The 8,493-nt window shown below is 52.0% G+C and overlaps 1 long non-coding RNA gene across 1 annotated transcript; it reads left to right on the forward strand.

Moving 5' to 3' along the window:
• Positions 1–1,400: 1,400 nt before the first annotated feature.
• LOC127019637 (uncharacterized) lies at positions 1,401–7,874 on the forward strand. Its single transcript, XR_007766954.1, has 3 exons — positions 1,401–1,560; positions 7,394–7,458; positions 7,828–7,874. It is a non-coding gene; the product is annotated as an uncharacterized LOC127019637 (long non-coding RNA).
• Positions 7,875–8,493: the final 619 nt, after the last annotated feature.

Here is an 8,493-nt window from a genome sequence, read left to right on the forward strand (position 1 = left end):
CCGGTGAGGCGAGCGAGCCCTTTCGGCGGGTGCGGGGGTGTCTCCTGCCCGCTGGCCGCCCGGGGGTGGCGGGATGGGAAGCTTCAAACCGCCCGCTGCGGCAGGCTCCCGGTGTGCTGGAGGCGAGCCGGGTCAGGGCAGCCCCAAGGGAGTTACCCGAGAGCTGATAGAAGGGAAGCGGGGAAGAGGAGGACAACTCCCAGGCGCAGATGCTGGGCACCTCCCTGTCCTGGTTTCGGCTGGGACAGAGTTAATTTGCAGTCCAGTAGCTGGTATAGTGCTGTGTTTGGATTTAGGATGAGAATAATGTTGATAACACACTGATGATTTAGTTGTTGCTAAGCAGTGGTCAGGGACTCTTCAGCTTCTCATACTGCCCTGCCAGGGAGTAGGCTGGGGGGTGCAAGAAGTTGGGAGGAGACACAGCCAGGACAGCAGACTCAAACTGGCCAAAGGGATATTCCATACCATATGACGTCATGCTCAGTATATAAAATAGGGGAAAAGCTGGCCGGGGGCTGCTGCTCAGGAATTGGCTGGGCATCTGTCAGTGGGTGGTGAGCAATTGCATTGTGCATCACTTGTTTTGTATATTCTAATTCTTTTATCATCATTATTATTACTATTTTTCCCTTCCTTTTCTATCCTATTAAACTGTCTTTGTCTCAACCCACGAATTTTACTTTTTCCAATTCTCTCCCCCATCCCGCTGGGGGGGAGTGAGCGAACGGCTGTGTGGTGTTTAGCTGCCTGCCAGGTTAAAGCAGGACACTCCCCAACTCACCAGAGCCCTCCTTGAGCCTCCCCCTGCTCCGCTCACCCCGTGCAGCTGCCCCCAGCTCCAGCACCTCCCCTGAAGCCTGTCCCGTAGCCCCAGGCCACCCCCAAGCCCTGTCGTGACAGTGGCAAGCTGGCCCTCGATGCATCTCCAGAAGCCCCTGCGGAAGGAGGGGCTCCGGCCAGGGGCAAGCTACAATAATAACGGTCGCTGCTTCTTTCTTCCCTCTCCCAGAGGCCACACCGAGGATGCAGTTGCCCGTTCCTCCCCTGGGGATGCCATTGGCTGCACCCACCTCAGGCTTGCGTGGCTTGTCTCTGCCTGGCCTCACTCTCCTCGCGGCGTGGGGGTGAAAAGGGATAGTTGGAGCACTTACTGCCTGTGGATAGGAGCTGCTGCGGCTGGAGAGGCCAGAGAAAGGTAAAGAAGAAGAAATCAAAGGCCATCCAGCCAGCAGCTGCCTCCCGCTGCAGGCAAGAGAAAGCCTGCCTCTCTGGGTGAGGAAGGATCCCTCTTTGTAGTCCGCAGCAGGCCAGACCGCCAGTGTGCACTGCGGGGTCTGTATGCGTAACCCAAAGCGTGGTACGGCCATGTAGTGCGCGACTGAGCGAGGCTGCGTGTCTAGGAAGCTTCGCCTCGTAAGAACTGTGAGACACCCACGTATTCTCTTAGGTGGAGGACATCCAAGCGACCGGAGTTACAGAAGAGGAAGGGAGGAGAGCAGGAGAAAGAAGTGTCTGAACTGGCAAATTCTCCTGGCAGCACCGAGAGCGAGAGCTGCGGTGAGTCCTGGGCCCTTGGGGCCCTGTCGCCCCTCCTCTGTGTCCCAGTCCCTCCCTGTCCCTCCCCTGGCCCCCTCTCTTTCCCACGCTGCTGTGATTTTCTTTGCTTCCCTGTACCTCTCCTCTACTCTCTATTCTTCTGTCCTGCTCCCTCTTCCTCTCTCCCTTTCTCTCTCTTGTTCTACCGCTCCCTTTTCTTTTTCTCCCTGCGTTTTTGTCCTGTTCTCTCTCCTTCCTTTTTGTCATCCTTCGTCTCTGTCCTGCAGCCCATCACTTTTTTTTCCTTTTCCATCTCTTTGTCCTGAGCTGCATCCGTCTCTTTTTTCCCCACAATTTCTCTGGCCTGTTCCTTGGTGTTCTTTTCCTCTCTGTGCTTGTACATGCCACTCTGTGTCCCTGCCTTCTCTTTCTCTCTCTCTCCTTCCTTCTCTTTCTCTCTCTATCCCTTTGTCTTGCTCGCTGTCGCTGGTTTTTTTTCCATTCTGTATCTCACTGTCCCCGTCCTCCTTCCTGTTCCTCTCTTACTTTCTCTGACCCTTTGTGCTGTTCTCTGCCCCTTTTTTTTTCCATCCTCCATGTCTCTGCAGGGCTTCTAATACCTTTCTTTCTTTCTCCAATCCCCTGTGCTTTTCACGGTCTCTGTCTTTCTCTCTCTCTCGTTGTCTTTATTCTTGTCTGTCGCTCTGTCTTGCTTCCTGTCCCGTTGTTTCTCGCTATATCCCTTTGTCCCGCTCCCTGCCCATATTCTTACTCCTCTCTGTCCTGTTGACCATCCCAGGTTTTTTTCTCCATCTCCATCCTGCCGCTGCCCTGATTTTTCTTTCTCTGCCCTGCTCCCTGTCGCTCTTTCTGTCTCTTTTCCTCTGCCCCGCTGCTTTTTTCTCCATCTCTGTCCAGATCCCTGTCCCTTTTTTTTTTCTTTTGCTGTCCCTTTGCCCTGCTTCCTTTCGCTATATTTTCTGTCTGTCTCTCTCTGTCCCATTCCCTCTCCCATCCTTTCTAACTGTATTGCCCCGTCCAGCTAGCTGGCTCTTCTTTCCTTTCTCTCTTCCTCAGTATTTTTTTCTTTCTCCGTCTCTCTCTCCCACTGCCCATCGCAGTTGTTTTTTTTTTGTCCAGTGCTGTCCTGCTCTCTGTCCCTTTTTTCTCTCTCTGTCATTCTGTCATGCTCCCTGTGTCTATTTTTTAATTCCTCCATCTCTGTCCTGCAGCCCATCACTATTTTTTTCCTCTTCCACCGCTTTGTCCTGCTCCCTGTCCTTGTCTCTCTTTCCCTTTTTTCTGCCTCCTGTCCTTTTTTCCTTTCTTGCTCCATCTCTCTATCCTGCTCCCTATCCTTCTCACTCTCTCTTTGTTTCTCTGTCCTTCTCCTTGTCTTCCCCCTATTTCTCTGTCCTGTTCTGTCTGTTTTTTTTGTTCTCTGTCACTCTGTCCTGCTCCGTGTCACTATTTTTTCTCACTCCATCTCTGTCCTGCAGCCCAGTGCTTTTTTTTCCCTTTTCTGTCTATCTGTCCTGCTGCCCATCCTAGGCTTTTCCCCTCCATCTCTGTCCTGCTCCCTGTCTCTTATTTTTGCCTGTCTTTCACTTTGTCCTGCCTCCCTGTCCCTTTTTTTCCCTCTCTCTGTATCACCTTGTCCTGCTCCCTGTCCCTGTCTTTCTCTGACAATCTGTCCCCTGCTCCTTGTCCATCTTTATCCTCTCTCTATCATCCCCCATGCTTCTTTCTTTTTTCTCTTTCTATCCTTCTGCCTCAGTGCTTCTTTGTCCACCTCTGTCCTGCTCCCTGCCGCTTGTTTCCTCTCACTGTCTCTTTGTCCTGCTTCCTGTCCTATCTTTTCTGTCTTTATTTCTCTGTCCTGCTGCCTGTCCATTTGTTTCTTGCTATACCTCCCTGTCCAGCCGGCTCTCCCTTTTTTCCTTTCTCTCCTCTGTCTTGCTCCCTGGCCCTTTTTTCTCTGCCTCTGTCTCTGTTCTCTAGCCCATTGCTGGTTTCCCCCCGCCCCCCTTCTTGGTCTATTTGTACAGATCTGACCCATTCTTTATTTCTCAATCCCTTTGTCCTCTTTCCTGTCCTTTTTCTCTCTCTGTATGCCCTGCACCCTGTCACCGTCTTTGACCCTCCTTTCTTCTTCCTCTCCTTCCCCCCCGCCATCTCTCTATCACTCTTTCCTGCTCACTGACCCTACGCTTTCTTGCTCCATCTCTCTGCAGGGCTCCTCGTTCCTATTTTTCTTGATTTTTCTACCTTTCTGACCTTTTCTTTCTACCTTTCTCTCTCTCTCTGCTCCTCGGTCTTCTCCCTTGTCTTATTTTTCTCTTTCTAGTCCTCTGTCCTGCTCTCCATCACTGTATTTTCTTTCTCCATTTCTCTGCCCCGCTCCCCATCGCTCTCTTTCTTTCTCCATCCTGCTGTGCCGCTCACCATCCCTCCTTCCCTCTCTCCCTCCCTCTTTCTCTATCGTTATCCTTGCATCCTCATTGTCTCTCCACTCTCCTCATCCCTAATTTTCCTTTTCCATTTCTCTGTCCTGCTTTCAGTCTCTGTTTTTCCTCTGACTTCATCTCTCTGTCATTCTCCCTGTTGCTCTCACTTGCTTTCTATCCCAGTGTCCTGCTCCCCATCCCTCTCTTTTTCTCTGTATCCCATTTTCTTGCTCCCTGTCCCTCACTTGTTTTCTGTATCCCTCTTTCCTTCCTCCTGTCCTTCCCCCCTGCCTCTGGCCTGCTGCTTGTCACTGGTTTTTCTTTCTCCCACTCTCCATCTGGGTTCTGTGCCTCTCGTTCTCTCTCTGTCCCTCTGTCCTTCCTCTAACCTGTATTTTGCACTCTCTATCCCTCTGCCCCTAACGCTTCTTTCTCCGCCTCTCAGTCCTGCTCCCTGCCCCTTTTTCCTCCCACTGTCCATCTATCCTGCTTCCTCTCCCTGGTTATTCTGCCTTTATCCCTCTGTCCCGCTGCCTGTCTCATTGTTTCTAGTTATATCCTCCTGCCCAGCCAGCTGTCCCTTTTTTCCTTCCTCTCTTCCCTACTCTGGCCCTACTTTTTCTTGCTCATCTCTGTCCACCAGCCCATCGTCATTTTTTTTTCCTTCTCTGTCTCTTTGTCTTAATCTGCATCTGGTTCCCCCGCCCTGCCCCCAGTCCCTTGTCCTGCTTTTTGTCTCTCCAACTCCCGTGCTCTATCCCCATCTTTCTCTCTCTCCCCCTCCTTCCTTTTCCCCCCTTCTTTTTCTCTGTGTCCCTTTGTCCTGTTGCTCATCAGTATTTTTTCCTTCCGTTCCTCTGTCCTGCTCCCTGTCCCTTACTTCTCTGTCGATTCCTCTGTCCTGTTCCCTATCATTATTTTTGCTGTCTGCATCCCACTGCCCTGCTTCCCATTCATCTCTTTCGGCTCTATCCTCCTGTCCTTCTCCTCAGCAGTGTTTTTTCTTTCTCCAGCTCTCTGACCTGCTCCCTGCCCCGCTCTTTTTCTCTCTGTCACTTCCCTGTACCTCTCTCTCTGCAATCTTGTGTCCCGCTCCTTGTCCCTCTCTGTTTATATCCCAGTGTCCTGGTCCCTGTTCCTCTCTTTGCCTCTCTACCCCTCTGTCCCTGTCCTTGTCCCTGTTGTTTCTTTCTCCATCTCTCTCTCCTGCTCCCCACCCTCCCCTTTCTCTCTCTGTCATTCTTTCCTCTTCCCTGTACCTCTGCTTTTCTGTATCCTTGCAACCCACTCCCTCTCCCCTTCTGTCTCTATCACACTGTCTTGCTCCCCATCCTCTCTTTTCTTTCTACCCTTCCGATGTGTGTCCCCCAACCCCCCTTTTACGTGTCCCAGTCTTTCTCTCTACATCCTTCTGTCATTCTCTTCCCTTGCTCTTCTTGCTCTTTTTCTCTCTCTTCCTCTATCCTGCTGCCATCACTGTTTTTTCCTTTTCCACCCCTTTGTCCTGCTCCCTGTCCTCGTCGATCTTTGCCTTCGTTCTGCCTCCGGTCTTTCTTTGTTTTCTCCGTCTCTGTCCTTTTCCCTGTACCTTTTTCTCTCTGCTCCTCAGTCCTTCTCCCTCGTCTTATTTTTCTCTTTCTGCCATCCCTCTCTTTTTTGCTGTGACCCTCTGTGCTGTTCCCTTTCCTTTCTTTCTCCAATTATCTGTTATCTTACCTGTCCCTCTCTCTCCCTCCCCGCTCTGTCCTGCTCCCTGTCCCTATTTATTGCTTCATCTGTCTGTCCCGCTCTCTATCTCTGTTTTTTTCTCGTGCTCCATCTCTCTGTCATTCTCTCTGTTGCTCTCATTGTCTCTCTATCCCGGTGTCCTGCTCCCTGTCCCTCTTTCTTTCGCAGTATCCAGCTTTCTGGCTCCCTGTCCCTCACCTGTTTTCTATATCCCTCTGTCCTTCCTCCTGTCTTTCCTCGTCCCTCTGGCCTGCTCCCCATCACTATCTTTTTTTTCTTTCTCCCTCTCTCTGCCTCGGTCCCGTCACTCTCCTCCTCTCTCTCTCTCTAATGTTTCTTTCTCCATCTCTGCCCCGCTCCCTGTCTCTTTTCTCTTATTCTCTCTGTCCTCCATCCTCCCCTAACTTTTGTCTGTGTATCTCCATACCACTGCTTGTCCCGTCATTTCTCGCTATATCCCCCTGCCCAGCTCGCTGTCCCATTATTCCCCTCTGTCCTGATCCCTGGCCTTTTTTCTCATCCTGCAGTCCATCACTGTTTAATCTGTCTCCATCTCTTTGTCCTCATCTCTGTGTGTCTTTTTTTCCCCCTCAATCCCTCTGGCTTGTTCCCTGTCTCTTTCTCTCCCTCCCACCTTCTTTATTCCCCTCATTCAATTTTGCTCTCGATCCGTCTGTTCTGCTCCCTGCTCATCATTTTCTCTCTCTTTCCTCTGTCCTGCTCCCTGACGCTGTTTTTCTTCTGCCATGTCCCTGCAGGGCTCCTCTTCCCTTTTTTATTGATTTCTCCATCTCACTGGCCTTTTCCCTGTACCTGTTTCTTTCTTTGCTCCTCAGTCCTTCTCCCTCATTTTATTTTTCTCTTTCTGTTCCTCTGTCCTGCTCCCCATCGCTGTATTTTTGTTCTCTGTATCTGCTGCTAGCAGACTTACTCCCGGGACTTACAGACATTAACGAATAAACACTCACTGTCTCATTTGCACTCATGGCTGTGTTTTTAGTCCTTTGTACTTGGTGAGTGGCTGTCACCCAGTCCAGGGAGCAGGTTACCTCGTGGGTGTAAGGGCCATGGCTGCAGCTGTCAGCTGGGCTGGAGGAGCCCCGGGGGGCCAGTGAGGCTGATGGGATGGCCCCTCTGTATCACAGGGCTGCAGCCCAGGGGATGGTGCTGCTGGGGCATGCCTGCCTGAGAGTGCCAACAAGCTGCAAGGATGTTCCCAACCCACCGGTGCAACAGGCTGCAGGTCACTTGGAGTTGGGCCCCATAAGGGTCGTTCCCAGGGATTTTCTGAGAGCTGGTGGAGAGGAAGCAGGAAGAGGGGCAGGAGATGGCTGCCCCCACCCTCTGGGTACCTGGAGGCCTTCCCACCCCCTGGAAAAGGCGCTGGGTGCCTCCCCAACTCAACAAAACTCCTCCAGCCCCGCTCACCCATGCAGCTGCCCCCAGCTCCAGCACCTCCCTGAAGCCTGTCCCGTAGCCACGGACTGCTCCCAAACCCTGTCCTCACGGCAGCAAGCCGCCCCCTGAATAGCTTTATTCTCCATCAATGCAGGTGCCGTTAGCATCAGTTTGGGAAAGAGCGGCGTCTCCAGAAGCTCCTGCAGAAGAAGGGGTTCCTGCCTGAGGGGAGCCCCAGTAATCCCTGTGGATAACAGTTGCTTGCTCTTTCCCTCTCCCAGAGGCAGCGCTGAGGCCTCAGTTGTGGGTTCCTCTGCGGGGACGTTGTGGACTGCATCTGGCTCAGGTTTGGTGGGTTGCCTTTGGCCTCATTCTCCGAGCGGCATGGGCGAACAAGGGACAGCTGGAGCGCTTACGGCTGTGGACAGGAGCTGCCGGGGCTGAAGCTGGAGAGGCCAGAAAAAAGTAAAGCATCTGAAGAATAAAATAAAGGGATCCAGCCGGCAGCAGCCTCCAGATGCAGACAGGGGACAGCCTGCCTCTCTGGGTGAGGAAGGATCCCTCTCAGCGTAGTCCTCAGCAGATCCGATCACCAACGTGCGCGGCAGGGTCTGTATGCGTAACCAAAAGCACAGTACGGCCATGCTCGTGTGAGGCTACGTATCTGGGAAGCCTCATACTGTAAGAGCTGTAAGACAGCAATCTATTCTTCTAGGTGGATGACAGTCAAGTGACTGGAGCTACAGAGGAGGAAAGGAGGGGAGAGAAAGGGAGACAGAGAAAGACGCGTCCGAACAGTCAAATTCTCCCAGCACCTCTGACAGCGGGAGCTGCGGTGAGTCCTGGACCCTTGGGGCTGTGTCGCCCTTCTGCATCCCGTCCCCTCCCTTCTATTTCTCTCACTGCTGTCATTTTTTTCACTTCCCTGTACCTCTCCCTCTCTCATTCTCCCGAGTCCCCTCTTTCTCTGTCGTTCTGCCTCTCCACGTTCTTTTTCTCTATATATGCTTCTGTCGTGTTCCCTGTCCTCTTTTTTTCATCCTCTGTCTCTGTCCTGCAGCCCATCGCTATTTTTGTCTTTCTCCATCTATCTGTCTGTCTTCCTATCCCAATTCTTTTTAATTCGTCCCCATCTGCCCTTTAGCCCTTCACAATTCCCGCCCCCCAATTCTCTCTGTCTGGCTCCATGTCCCTATTTCTAAATTCCTCTCTCTCTGCCCTGTATTCTAGATATGCTTTTTCTTCCTTATATTCTCTTGTTCCAGGTCCCTGTCCCAATGTTTTAATGTCTTCCCTCTCTGTCCCATAGCCCATTTTTGTCTTTATTGTTCTCTCTCTGTCTGGCTCCCTGTCCCTATTCTTTAATTCCTCTGTCTCTCCT

Source organism: Gymnogyps californianus, chromosome 9 (genome assembly GCF_018139145.2).
Source record: "Gymnogyps californianus isolate 813 chromosome 9, ASM1813914v2, whole genome shotgun sequence".
NCBI classification, from domain to species: domain Eukaryota; kingdom Metazoa; phylum Chordata; class Aves; order Accipitriformes; family Cathartidae; genus Gymnogyps; species Gymnogyps californianus.